This window comes from Chiloscyllium punctatum, chromosome 27 (assembly GCF_047496795.1).
Source record: "Chiloscyllium punctatum isolate Juve2018m chromosome 27, sChiPun1.3, whole genome shotgun sequence".
NCBI classification, from domain to species: Eukaryota; Metazoa; Chordata; class Chondrichthyes; order Orectolobiformes; family Hemiscylliidae; genus Chiloscyllium; species Chiloscyllium punctatum.
The window spans coordinates 43564314-43578460 of NC_092765.1; positions in this window are offsets into that span (position 1 = coordinate 43564314).

Consider the following 14147-nt stretch of genomic DNA (forward strand, 5'->3'; position numbering starts at 1 on the left):
TTTTATCAATTTAATAATTTCTCTTTGTTGGTGCAAATTTTAATTTCTAGATAGTATTCATGGTAAATATGGTGTGGTGACTTCATAAAAGTGTTTTATTTTAACACTGATTTGGAATCAACTGGACAGTGGTAAGACCTCTTAAGGTAGGAAAATATATTTTTAATATTTTAAAGCTGTATTTTCTTTTAGAAGAGCTGTGACTGCAGGAACATTTAGCTACTTTATTTTTAAAGTTTTACAGTATTTTTCTTAATAAGGGAGACCGACACAGAAGTCACTGAGTTAGGTCTGCAGTTTTTGGTCTCGGTTGTATTGGTAACTTCAGCCTTATTAGTTTTACATAAAGGGGACTTTTGAAAGTTTTGTGTATCTTGAAAGAACTTAGATTTCAAGCAAAAGGAGAAAGCTCTCTCTTCTGGCCAATCAAAGCCCAAAATGGCTGGATATCTATATGCATAGAAGCTGATATAGCCAATTGTCTGAGGCCTTTGATGTTGGCTAGTTGGGCTTCAAGTAGTCTTCCAAATATCTGCCATCAAGATTTTGGACTGTTTGCTTTACAGCCAGACACTGCTGCTAATCTTTAAGTGTTTTTGTTTTCCTCCAACAGATTATATTACCTAATGAGACAATACTTATGTTATCACACTTAAGATAAAAATACTGGGTATGAGTAATAGGAATTGAAGAATCTAGCAGATGTTTCTCCCAGTTCACAAATATTACATTCTTAGGAGCATCAGTGTCTGGGCTCACTTTAAAAAGCAGAATGGTGTGTTGCCTCCCTGATGCCAGGATCAAGGATGTCTCAGAGAGGGTGCAGAATGTTCTCACGGGGGAGAGTGCCCAGCAAGAGGTCATTGTCCACATTGGAACGAATGGCATAGGAAGGGAAAAGATTGAGATCCTGAACGGAGGTTACAGAGAGATAGGCAGAAATTTTAAAAGGAGGTCCTCATGAGTAATAATATCTGGATTACTCCCAGTGTTACAAGCTAGTGAGGGCAGGAATAGGAGGATGAATGCATGGCTAAGGAGCTGGTGTATCGGAGAAGGATTCACATTTTTGGATCATTGGAATCTCTTTTGGGGTAGAAGTGACCTGTACAAGAAGGACGGATTGCACCTAAATTGGAAGGGGACTAATATACTGGCAGGGAAATTTACGAGAGATGCTCGGGAGAATTTTAACTAGTAAGGTGGGGGGTGGGAGCCAGGGAGATAGTGAGGAAAGAGATCAATCTGAGATGGGTACAGTTGAGAACAGAAGTGAGTCAAACAGTCAGGTCAGGCAGGGACAAGGTAGGACGAATAAATTAAACTGCATTTATTTCAATGCAAGGGGCCTAACAGGGAAGGCAGATGAACTCAGGGCGTGGTTAGAAACATGGGACTGGGATATCATAGCAATTACAGAAACATGGCTCAGGGATGGGCAGGATTGGCAGCTTAATGTTCCAGGATACAAATGCTAAAGGATGGATAGAAAGGGAGGCAAGAGAGGAGGGGGAGTGGCATTTTTGATAAGGGATAGCATTGCAGCTGTGCTGAGGAAGGATATTCCCGGAAATACATCCAGGGAAGTTATTTGGGTGGAACTGAGAAATAAGAAAGGGATGATAACCTTATTGGGATTGTATTATAGACCCCCTAATAGTCAGAGGGAAATTGAGAAACAAACTTGGAAGGAGATCTCAGCTATCTGTAAGAATAATAGGGTATTGTGGTTCTGTTCGCCGAGCTGGGAATTTGTCTTGCAAACGTTTCGTCCCCTGTCTAGGTGACATCCTCAGTGCTTGGGAGCCTCCTGTGATGCGCTTCTGTGCTGTTTCCTCCGGCATTTATAGTGGCCTGTCTCTGCCGCTTCCGGTTGTCAGTTCGAGCTGTCCGCTGTAGTGGCCGGTATATTGGGTCCAGGTCGATGTGTTTGTTGATTGAGTATGTGGATGAGTGCCATGCCTCTAGGAATTCCCTGGCTGTTCCCTGTTTGGCTTGCCCTATAATGGTAGTGTTGTGTTGTCCTAGTCGAATTCATGATGCTTGTCGTCTGTGTGTGTGGCTACTAAGGATAGCTGGTCGTGTCGTTTCGTGGCTAGTTGGTGTTCGTGTATATGGATCGTTAACTGTCTTCCTGTTTGTCCGATGTAGTGTTTTGTGCAGTCCTTGCGTGGGATTTTGTACACTACATTAGTTTTGGGGTGTTGTTGGGGTGGTTGCTTTCACAGTTTAGGACTTGGTCTGTGTGTGTGTGGCTTTCCTGTAAAACTTTGTGGTGAATTCTCCGTTCGGTGTTCTCTGTACCATCACGTCTAGGAATGGGAGTTGGTTGTCCTTTTCTTCCTCTCTAGTGAATCGGATTCCTGTGAGTGTGGCGTTGATGATATGGTGTGTGTTCTCTATTTCTGTGTTTTTAATTATTACAAAGGTGTCATCCACGTATCTGACCCAGAGTTTGGGTTGAATTTGTGGTAAGACTGTTTGTTCTAACCTTTGCATTACTGCTTCTGCTATGAGTCCAGAGATCGGTGAGCCCATGGGTGTGCCGTTGATTTGTTCATATATTTGGTTGTTGAATGTGAAGTGTGTTGTGAGGCACAAGTCCAGTGAGTATGCCGTCTTTGTTGATAGGTTCACCGTCCTGTTGTCTGTTATGTCTGTCCAGCAGGTTGGCTATTGTTTCTTTGGCTAGGGTTTTGTCGATGGAGGTGAACAGTGCTGTTACATCGAATGAGACCATAGTTTCTTCTTTGTCTATGTGTATATTTCTGATGATATCCAAGAATTCCTGTGTCGATTGTATAGATTGTCTGGATCCGCTGATCAGGTGTTTCAGTTTCTGTTGTAGTTCTTTGGCTAGTTTGTGTGATGGTGTCCCTGGTAGTGATACTATGGGTCTGAGTGGGATGCCTGGTTTGTGCACTTTGGGTAGTCCATAGAATCTGGGGGTGTTGTTGCTTTCAGAGAGGAAGAAAAGGATAACCAACTCCCATTCCTAGACGTGATGGTACAGAGAACACCGAACGGAGAATTCACCACAAAGGTTTACAGGAAAGGCACACACACAGACCAAGTCCTAAACTATGAAAGCAACCACCCCAACACACACAAAAGAAGTTGCATCAGGACACTATTCAAAAGGGCCACAACACACTGCAGCACACCAGAACTGCAAAAAGAGGAAGAGGAACACCTATACAAAGTATTCGCCAAAAACTGATACCCTCGCAATTTCATCAACAGATGCCTAAGGGAGGGACAACGGAACGAGGATATGCCGCAACCCAAAGGACTAGCCACACTACCATACATCAGGAGCATTTCTGAACTGACAGCCAGACTATTGCGACCACTAGGACTCATAACAGCACACAAACCAACAGCCACTCTCAGACAACAACTCACCAGGACAAAGGACCCGATACCCAACATGAGCAAAACCAATGTAGTGTACAAAATCCCATGCAAGGACTGCAGAAAACACTACATCGGACAAACAGGAAGACAGCTAACGATCCGCATCCATGAACACCAACTAGCCACGAAATGACACGACCAGCTATCCTTAGTAGCCACACACACAGATGACAAGCAACATGAATTCGACTGGGACAACACTACCATTATAGAGCAAGCCAAACAGAGAACAGCCAGGGAATTCCTAGAGGCATGGCACTCATCCACATACTCTATCAACAAACACATTGACCTGGACCCAATATACCGGCCACTACAGTGGACAGCTCGAACTGACAACCGGAAGCGGCAGAGACAGGCCACTATAAATGCCGGAGGAAACAGCACAGAAGCGCTTCACAGGAGGCTCCCAAGCACTGAGGATGTCACCTAGACAGGGGACGAAACGTTTGATAGACAAATTCCCAGCTCGGCGAACAGAACCATAACAATGAGCACCCGAGCTACAAATCTTCTCCCAAACTTTGAATAATAGGGTAGTTATGGTATGGGAATTTAACTTTCCAAACATAGACTGGGACTGCCATAGTGTTAAGGGTTTAAATGGAGAGGAATTTGTTAAGTGTGTACAAGACAATTTTCTGATTCAGTATGTGGATGTACCTACGAGAGAAGGTGCAAAACCTGACCTACTCTTGGGAAATGAGGCAGGGCAGGTGACTGAGGTGTCAGTGGGGGAGCACTTTGGGGCCAGTGACCATAATTCTATTAGATTTAAAATAATGTTGGATAAGAATAGACCAGATGTAAAAGTCGAAGTTCTAAATTGGAGAAAGGCCAATTTTGACGGGATTAGGCAAGAACTTTCGAAAGCTGATTGGGGGCAGATGTTCGCAGGTAAAGGGACAGCTGGAAAATGGGAAGCCTTCAGAAATGAGATAACAAGAATCCAGAGAAAGTATATTCCTGTCAGGGTGAAAGGAAAGGCTGGTGGATATAGGGAATACTGGATGACTAACGAAATTGAGGGTTTGGTTAAGAAAAAGAAGGAAGCATTGTAATATATAGATAGGATAGATCGAGTGATTCCTTAGAAAAGTATAAAGGAAATCAGGAGGGCAAAAAGGGGATATGAGATAGCTTTGGCAAATAGAATTAAGGAGAATCCAAAGAGTTTTTACAAATACATTAAGGACAAAAGGGTAACTAGGGAGAGAATAGGGCCCCTCAAAGATCAGCAAGGCAGCCTTTGTGTGGAGCCGCAGAAAGTGGGGAAGATATTAAATGAGTATTTTGCATCTATATTTACTGTGGAAAAGGATATGGAAGATATAGACTGTAGGGAAATAGATGGTGACATCTTGCAAAATGTCCAGATTACAGAGGAGGAAGTGCTGGATGTCTTGAAACGGTTAAAGGTGGATAAATCCCCAGGACCTGATCAGGTGTACCCGAGAACTCTGTGGGAAGCTAGAGAAGTGATTGCTGGGCCTCTTGCTGAGATATTTGTATCATCGATAGTCACAGGTGAGGTGTCGGAAGATTGGAGATTGGCTAATGTGGTGCCACTGTTTAAGAAGGGCGGTAAAGACAAGCCAGGGAACTATAGACCAGTGAGCCTGATGTCGGTGATGGGCAAGTTGTTGGAGGGAATCCTGAGGGACAGGATGTACGTATATTTGGAAAGGCAAGGACTGATTAGGAATAGTCAACATGGCTTTGTGCGTGGAAAACCATGTCTCACAAATTTGATTGAGTTTTTTGAGGAAGTAACAAAGAGGATTGATGAGGGCAGAGTAGTGGATGTGATCTATATGGATTTCAGTAAGGCGTTCAACAAGGTTCCCCATGGGAGACTGGTTAGAAAGGTTAGATCTCATGGAATATAGGGAGAACCAGCCATTTGGATACAGAACTGGCTCAAAGGTAGAAGACAGAGGGTGGTGGTGGATGGTTGATTTTCAGACTGGAGGCCTGTGACCAGTGGAGTGTCACAAGGATCGGTGCTGGGTCCTCTACTTTTTGTCATTTAAATAAATGATTTGGATGCGAGCATAAGAGGTACAGTTAGTAAGTTTGCAGATGACACCAAAATTGGAGGTGTAGTGGACAACGAAGAGGGTTACCTCAGATTACAACAGGATCTTGACCAGATGGGCCAATGGGCTGAGAAGTGGCAGAAGGAGTTTAATTCAGATAAATGCGAGGTGCTGCATTTTGCGAAAGCAAATATTAACAGGACTTATACATTTAATGGTAAGGTCCTAGGGAGTGTTGCTGAACAAAGAGACCTTGGAGTGCAGGTTCATAGCCCCTTGAATGTGGAATCACAGGTAGATAGGATAGTGAAGGCAGCGTTTGGTATGCTTTGCTTTATTGGTCAGAGTACTGAGACAGAAGATGGGAGGTCATGTTGCGGCTGTACGGGACATTCGTTAGATCACTGTTGGAATATTGCGTGCAATTCTGGGTCTCTTTCCTATTGGAAAGATGTTGTGAAACTTGAAAGGGTTCAGAAAAGATTTACAAGAATGTTGCCAGGTTTGGAGGATTTGAGCTATAAGGAGAGGCTGAACAGGCTGGGGCTGTTTTCCCTGGAGCATCGGAGGCTGAGGGGTGACCTTATAGAGGTTTACAAAATTATGAGGGGCAAGGATAGGATAAATAGACAAAGCCTTTTCCCTGGAGCCAGCACTAGGGCAGCACGGTGGCACAGTGATTAGGACTGCTGCCTCACAGCGCCAGAGACTCAGGTTCTATTCCCACCTTGGGCAACTGTCTGTGTGGAGTTTGCACATTCTCCCCATGTCTGCGTGGGTTCCTCCGGGTGCTCCAGTTTCCTCCCCACACGCCAAAGATGTGCAGGTTAGGTGAATTGGCCATGCAAAATTGCCCGTCGTGTTAAGTGTAAGGGAATAGGTCTAGGTGGGTTGCTTTTCGGAGAGTCGGTATGGACTTGTTTGGCCGAAGGGCCTGTTTCCACACTGTAAGTAATCTAATCTTGAGACCATAGGTTTAGGGTGAGAGGGGAAACATATAAAAGAGGCCTACGGGGCAATCTTTTCACACAGAGGGTGGTACGTGTGTGGAATGATCTGCCAGAGGATGTGGTGGAGGCTAGTACAATTGCAACATTTAAGAGGCATTTGGATGGGCATATGAATAGGAAGAGTTTGGAGGGATATGGGCCAGATGCTAGCAGGTGGGACTAGATTGGGTTGGGATATCTGGTCGGCATGGATGGGTTGGACCGGAGGGTCTGTTTCCATGTTGTACATCTCTATGACTCTAAGAGAAACATGCTTTCAATCGTGCACCCATGCTTCAAGTGATCCAAGTTAAGATGGTAGCCTAAACCTTTATACTGAGGTAACATGCAATGATACAGGCATGATGAGCATGTCTGTTAAAGGTGCACTAACTGTGAAATATAGCACAGCGGACATTGGATAATGAGTACTGATGGGCTATTACCTATTAAAACTAAAGTCTTACATTGTCTTCTTCTAACGTCATGGCTCATACGTCCAGTGAGAGTCAGAGAACTTCTGGCTGACATCTTCCTCACTCTTGAGCAAAGCCTTTTGACATCACCATAGCAACAACCATTATGTCCCCAGTGACCTCAGCTAATTTAACCTAAGGCACCAATTCCAAGACATCACATATTGTATGATATGTTAGAAATGCAGTTTACAGGTTTTCGATTGAATATTGACAATTTTCAGCTACTTATTATTAAAACTTATTCCAATAATGGGGTTTTGATCTGCCTCAATGATGAAATGCCCTGGCTCCATTACGACCTCTTGTTTTCAAACCATGGCACTGAGCAATTATTTGTAAAATTGTCAGTTGTCTGTTTCCATCTTCTTGTGATATGACACAGGAGATGAGTGATTTCTGGATACACAAAGAGCATGCATGATTATCCAAGAACTAATGAGTAATTATAACGTATACAACTTGACAACGTACTTGAAGCAAGTTGTGATCTCGCAAGTGTTATCATAAGGCCCTTAGAGGGTCCTGGAAACTTGGTTAGTGTTAATCTTTGCCAGTTTACATCTTATTTGGTATATTAGAATAGTCCTCTTATATTTACCATCCAGCATTCCCTATATCCATCACAACTTGACATTACCGTTACTGAATCTACCACTATCAACATCCTGGGGGCTACCATTCAGCAGAAACTCTCCTGGACTCACCATATAAGTACTGTGGCTACAAAAGCAGGACAGAGGCCAAAAATCCAGCAGCTCCTGACACCCCAAAGCCTTTTTGCCATCTATAAAGCACAAGTTAGAAGTGTGATGTAACACTTACCTCTTCCCTGAGTACAGCTCCAACAACACTCAAGAAGCTTGGCACCATCCAGGATAAAGCTGCCCACTTGATTGGCACTTCATTTACAAACATTCACTCCCATCACCAACAACACTCAAAGGGAGCAGTGTTTACTCAATAGGAGCACAAGATAGGCTGCAGAAATTCACCAAATATTCTTAGATAATACATTCCAAACTCATGACCACTTCCACTGAGGGCAGCAAAAATACCTGCAAGTTCCCCTCCAAACCACTCCTTTTTTTAAATTCATTTATGGGATGTGGATGTTCTGCTGCTACTGAGTGCTGCTGGTGGAGGGAATGGGTGCTTGTGGATTTGCTGCCAATCAAGTTGGCTACTTTGTTCTGGATGGTATCAAGCTTCTTAAGTGTTGCTGGAGCTACAGCCATCCAGGCAAGTGGGGAGTATTCCATCACAAGCCTCATTCCTGATGAAGGACTTTTGCCCAAAACGTTGATTCTCCTGCTCCTCGGATGCTGTCTGACCTACTGTGCTTTTCCAGCACCACAGTCTCAACTCTGATCTGTAGCATCTGCAGTCCTCACTTTTTCCTAGTATTCTATCACACTCGTGATTTGTGCCTTGTAGATGGTGAACAGGCTTTGGGGAGTCAGGAAGTTTTTACATACTTGCCACAGTACTCCTAGCTTCTCAACTGCTCTTGTATGCACAGTCCATAAATCGTACATCCGGTTCAGTTTCTGGTCAATGGCAACCCCTAGGATTTCGATAGAGGGTGATTTAGTAGTAGAAACACCATTGATTGTCAAGGGTGATGGTTAGATGATCTCTTATTGGTGATGGTCATAGCCTGGCACTTGCATGGTGCAAATGTTGCTTGTCACTTGTCAGCTCAAGCCTGGACATTGTGCAGATCCTATTGCTTTTCAACATGAAGTGTTTCAATAATCGAGGTTAATCATTGTCCAATTATCAGCAAACATCCATACTATGATGGAGGAAAGGTGATTGATGAATTGATGACCTTCATTAATGAAGCAGCTGAAGCTGGTTGGGTTTAGGACACTACTCTGAGGAACTCCTGCAGAGATGTACTACAGCTAAGATGACTAACCTCTGACAACTCCCACCATCTTCAAATGTGCCAGGTATGACTCCAACCAGTGGAGAGTGTGCCCCAATACCTATTGATTCCAGTTTTATTAGGGCTCCTTGATACCACACATGGTCAATTGGAGCCTTGATATCAAGGGCTGTCACTCTCACCTCACCTCTGGAATTCAGCTTTTCGCTCCATGTTTAAACCAAGGCTGTAATGACATCAGGAGCTGAGTGGCCCTGGTGGAACCCAAACTGGCGTCGCTGAGTAGGCTATTGCTGAGCAGGTGTTGCTTGATAGCACTGTTGATGACACCTTCCATCACTTTACTAATGATTGAGAGTAGACTGGTGGGTTGTAATTGATTGGGTTGGATTTGCCCTACTTTTTGTGTGCAGGATGTACCTGAGCAATTGCTCACATTGTCAGCTAGATGCCAGTGCTGTGACTGTACTGGAACAGCTTGGCTAGGGGAGCAGAAAGTTCTGGAGCACAAGTCGTTATTACCAGAATGTTGTCAGGCCCCATAGCGTTTGCAGTATCCAATATCTCCGAATGTTTCTTGATGATTAGAGCCTGGACTGTTACTGCAATCTTGTACTCACCATCCTAAACTGGAAACATATCACTGTTCCTTCACTGCCACTGAGTCAAAATCCTGAAATTCCTTCCTAATGACATTGTGGACTGCAGTCGCTCAATAGGACAGTTCACCTTCTTAAAGGCAATAAGACATGAGCAATATCTGATCGACCAGTCAATGATGCCCATATTCCCATGAATGAATTAAAAATAGAGTGAAACTGAAACTTCTTAAACCTTGATACTTTAGAACAAGCATCTTCCAGTCTCTTTGTGCAAGAGATCAAGTCTTGAATAAGTGGTTCATGATGCATTTCACTACTGACAGACTCGGATAGTAGTTTAATCCACTGTTGGCAACAGTCTGCTTGTGTCTCACATTTATATCAAACTATCAATTCTGTCAAAATTAATAGACACAGCTGCTCAAAGATGGATGTTGATTTTTTTTTTAATTGCTGTTCTGGGTTTCATTCAGTGTCTCCTTTGCTACATCATATATTTGAACTCAAACTTAAAGACAAACATATTGTATTCCATGTCTATGAATTGTTTCAGTATCTGTGTAAAATGGCTACAGTGAATTCACAGATGTTAGTTTCTTGCAATCAATTTTTAAAAAAATTATCCATGAAATGCATGGATACAGATTCCTAATTATTGTTGACAACCAACATTTGTATTATGGGTCATTAGGCATCACATGGACAATGTTGTATGTGATAATGATACAAATTCTGCCTGGCTCAAGGATCAGGATGACTGAAAGTAAACATGATGTCTTTTGTGTATGAGGGAAGTGTTAGTGACATTTGATGATCCATCCAAGGAATGCATTGTAGCCAAATGGCTGCATCTAAGTTCCTACACTGTACCAGAATGGTTGACAGCTACAATGATGATGTGAGAAAAAGGGCCAACTCCACAGGAACAATAGCTTATTATGCAAGGTAGAGCTGGGCATGGCTTATAAAATGGGTACCTGGTGATAAGCTGTACTAAAGGGCTGCTCAACCTTCACCATTATCAAGACTACTGAATTAAAAACAGAAAGGAGGACAATAAATGAATAAATTATTTCATAGTAACAAATACAGTAAAGTACAGGGAAAAGCTTCCAGTGTTGCCATGATCCAGTGGCCATTTTGAAAAGTTTCAGAATATCTTTTAAAAAGATAAAGCTTAAAGAGAGTTCATAACCCTTCCACCACCACATCACCACAGTCAGTGCTGGACCAAACCAACGTCGAAGTAACCGCTCCTCAGGCACCATCCTTTACTGCTGGGCCGAACTTGCTGACGTCAATACCAGGTCCCATGCTGCCCCTACGTCTGCCTCCTCACTGCCAGGCTCCCACTCCGGGCACACCAGACAACTTCCCACTGCCTTCCTCTTTCTTCGTCGATGCCATCGCCGCCAATGCCTCCATAACTTAACTCTCCTCAGAAGGTAAATAGATGTAAAAACTAAATAGAAAGAAAATGAGAAAAAAAAGAAAAAAGATAAAACAAAAACAGATGTACCTTGTCTATACAACCCTTGGCTTGATGATCTCAGAGTTGCAAGAGTCCTGGACGCAACTCAGCTAGATCAGCGGTAAACATTGTTCCTAGGCAACCGGTTTCAATCATCGCAAAAGCAAGACCCTGAGCTCGGAGTTCAGACAAGGACACAGCCAATTGAGTGATTGAAGCCTGAACAGCTAACTCGCGCTACAGCAGATAATATCCATATCTGAGGCAGCTTTGTGTTGTAACCTGATGCAATTTTATGCTGTAAAGTTATACTGACTGAGCGATAAGTAAAGAAATAGATTGCAGTAACAGTACAGGTTGTAATCTTTATCTTCACTGGCGTTGATACAAAGAGGGCTATGGACAACAGGAGAAACTGCTTAAAGTACCATGCCTCTGTTGGTGAAATACTTAAACACGGTACAGAACAATGGTGAAGCATCTCTATTACACAACGTATACCTGGTGACTCAATTTCTGACTGGCTAGACAGCACTGTATTTAATGCATTTCTCATCTTCTATTCTTCATAAACAAAACCCAGTTAATCATCACTCGATTAAATGCATTTAGAGCTTTGAAAGACTTCCTAGAAACTTGTCTTGCACGTGCATGGTAAGATATCAGAAGGTTGTACTTTGAGTGCAGATTTATTCATTTATTCAGAACAGTGTTAACTTCAGAGCATTTTTGTTTTGAAGTATCAAGTGTGACTATAAACCAGCTTTTAATATCCATCTTTAGTTGCTGTGCACCAGGAGCAATCAGAAATATTGGGCTGAATGTTATCAAAAATTGGTCAAGTGCCAATTCCAGGGAGTTTCATGTAAAACGTTTCCCCATGAGCTTTAGCAAGTTATGTAATGCGATTTCCATCTTCTCACTTCATTATGCATAGACCACGCCTTCCAAAGCACCGAACTCATGCCATGTATTCACCAGTAATGATGTACCCAACATCACCACTGGGATTCATGGTACCAGCGCCATTCTTAAAACCCAGCTGTGCACCATGTCAAAGACTACCCGCTACAAGTAGTGGGAGAAGAGTGAACAACTAAGCTTCTGAGAGCAGGTAGGTGGCACAGGTGAGACTTCATTACAAATGAGATGCACCCTGCTCCAATGCATGAGATTAGTACCATTCCCTAGAGCAGCATTGCTATAAAAGTTGTTGGTGCACTTCCAAGTGAAGATTGGCATTATAGGTGAGTTGGTGAAATGCCATGATGATGTGGTGAAGCTGGTACCTGTTCAATACCAACCCCTTTACTCAAAGAATGATCATATATACACATGGAGCATGACCTGGGTTTTGGGGGGAATTGCTGGCCAAGATGGTCCAAGCGGGTATCTCCAGCTACAAAGAGAATTAACCTCTGCCACCCAATCAACTCAGTTTAACATTGACTCAGATCAAGTGATGATTATTCTACAGGACTAATAATCTACAAAATTTTAATTAAATCCCACTACGACAGCTTGAAACTTTAAATTTAGCTTAAACAGCCAGGATCAGTAAATATTGCCTGTCAGTTATTGGTTTGTATAAGGGGTGTGTTTGTGTCAATGCCACCACTAGATGGAGCAACTTACATCCATGCCAAATATTGGAAAACTGCTTTGGGTTTGATGGACAAATAAAGGCAACGTCTTCCATAAGGAAAAAGAATTCAGTGAGCAGGAATGATTGCTCATTTCTGATCAGACCTGGAAGGATAAACGTCAGTTTATGATCAGCTATGGTAACAATCTGCAAGGGCTTCCATTAAATATTAAAAATGCTGGAATCCATGTTGCAGCTTACTGACTTTTACAAACAAAATATAATATATATTTCAGCATTCGCCTCCTTACAGTGTTTATTTCAAAATGCCTGTCAAAATCTCTTCCTGATACTTGTAGCCCATGTTGCAAGTTCCTCTCTGTGCACCCAGATGGATCATGGTGGCCATTTTTAATGGTGCCATCTTCTGACATTGATAACACACACTTTATTGCATAACAGCTCAAATACTTCAAGAATTTGAAACTTTTCCTCTTTATCCAGCCTGAGTTTTTAATGACAATACAATTGTCCATTTGCCACTCTCTGAAACATTTTAGCAAACTGCTTAACTATTTCACACTATATTTTCCCATTGTGTTCAGGAATGTGTAGGTTAGATTAGATTAGATTAGATTAGATTAGATTACTTTACAGTGTGGAAACAGGCCCTTCGGCCCAACAAGTCCACACCGCCGTTAGATATATTAGACAGGGGTAAATGTAGAATAATAGGCTAGGGGAATGCGTCTGGGTGGGTTACTCTTCGGAGGGTCAGTGAGGACTTGTTGGGCCAAATGGCCTGTTTCCACACCGTAGGGATTCTATGATTCGACATTTTCCAAGAGAAGGCTACCACCATCTTAGGATTCTTAGAGATGCTTACAGCCTGAGAATGAATCATTTCAGGAATAGTATGCTGTTTACTGATTCCAGTGTATTGATGCCAGCTGAACAATTAACAAAATAATCTTAGTTACAAAAGGATTGCCTTGTCACAGTGAAGAAGCAATTTTACTAACAATTTTACAGAGGCTTAATGTGCTCCTAACTGGAGTATTACATACACTGCTGGGCTCCTTACCTTTGGACAGGAATTCCTTCCCCTAGAGGACTGCAAAAAATGTTCTCACGACTGGTTCTTGGGATAATTGGGTCACTCTATGATGGGAAATTGAGAAAGCTAGGCATGTAGCTTCAATGAATGAGAAGTGATATTAAGTTCTTAAGAAACTCAGCTGCTGATGTGACCCTTGCCCTGTCTGAATATGGAACTGACCATTTATGACTAGGTTGTGGAGAAATTTCCACATTTCAAAGTCATAGAGATGTACAGCACAGAAACAGACCCTTTGGTCCAACTTGTCCCTGCCAACCAAATATCCTAAATTAATCTAGTCCCATTTGCCAGCATTTGGCTCATATCCCTCTTAAACTATTCCTATTCATATACTCATCCAGATGCCTTTTCAATGTGGTAATTATACCAGCCTTCACCACCTCCTCTAGCAGTTCATTCCATATACACCCCACCATCTACGTGAAAAAGTTGTCCCTCAGTTGCCTTTTAAATCTTTCCCCTCTCACTTTAAACCTATGCCTTCTAGTTTTGGATTCCCCTACTCTGGGAAAAAGACCTTGGATATTCACCCTTTCCGCGACCATAACAATTTT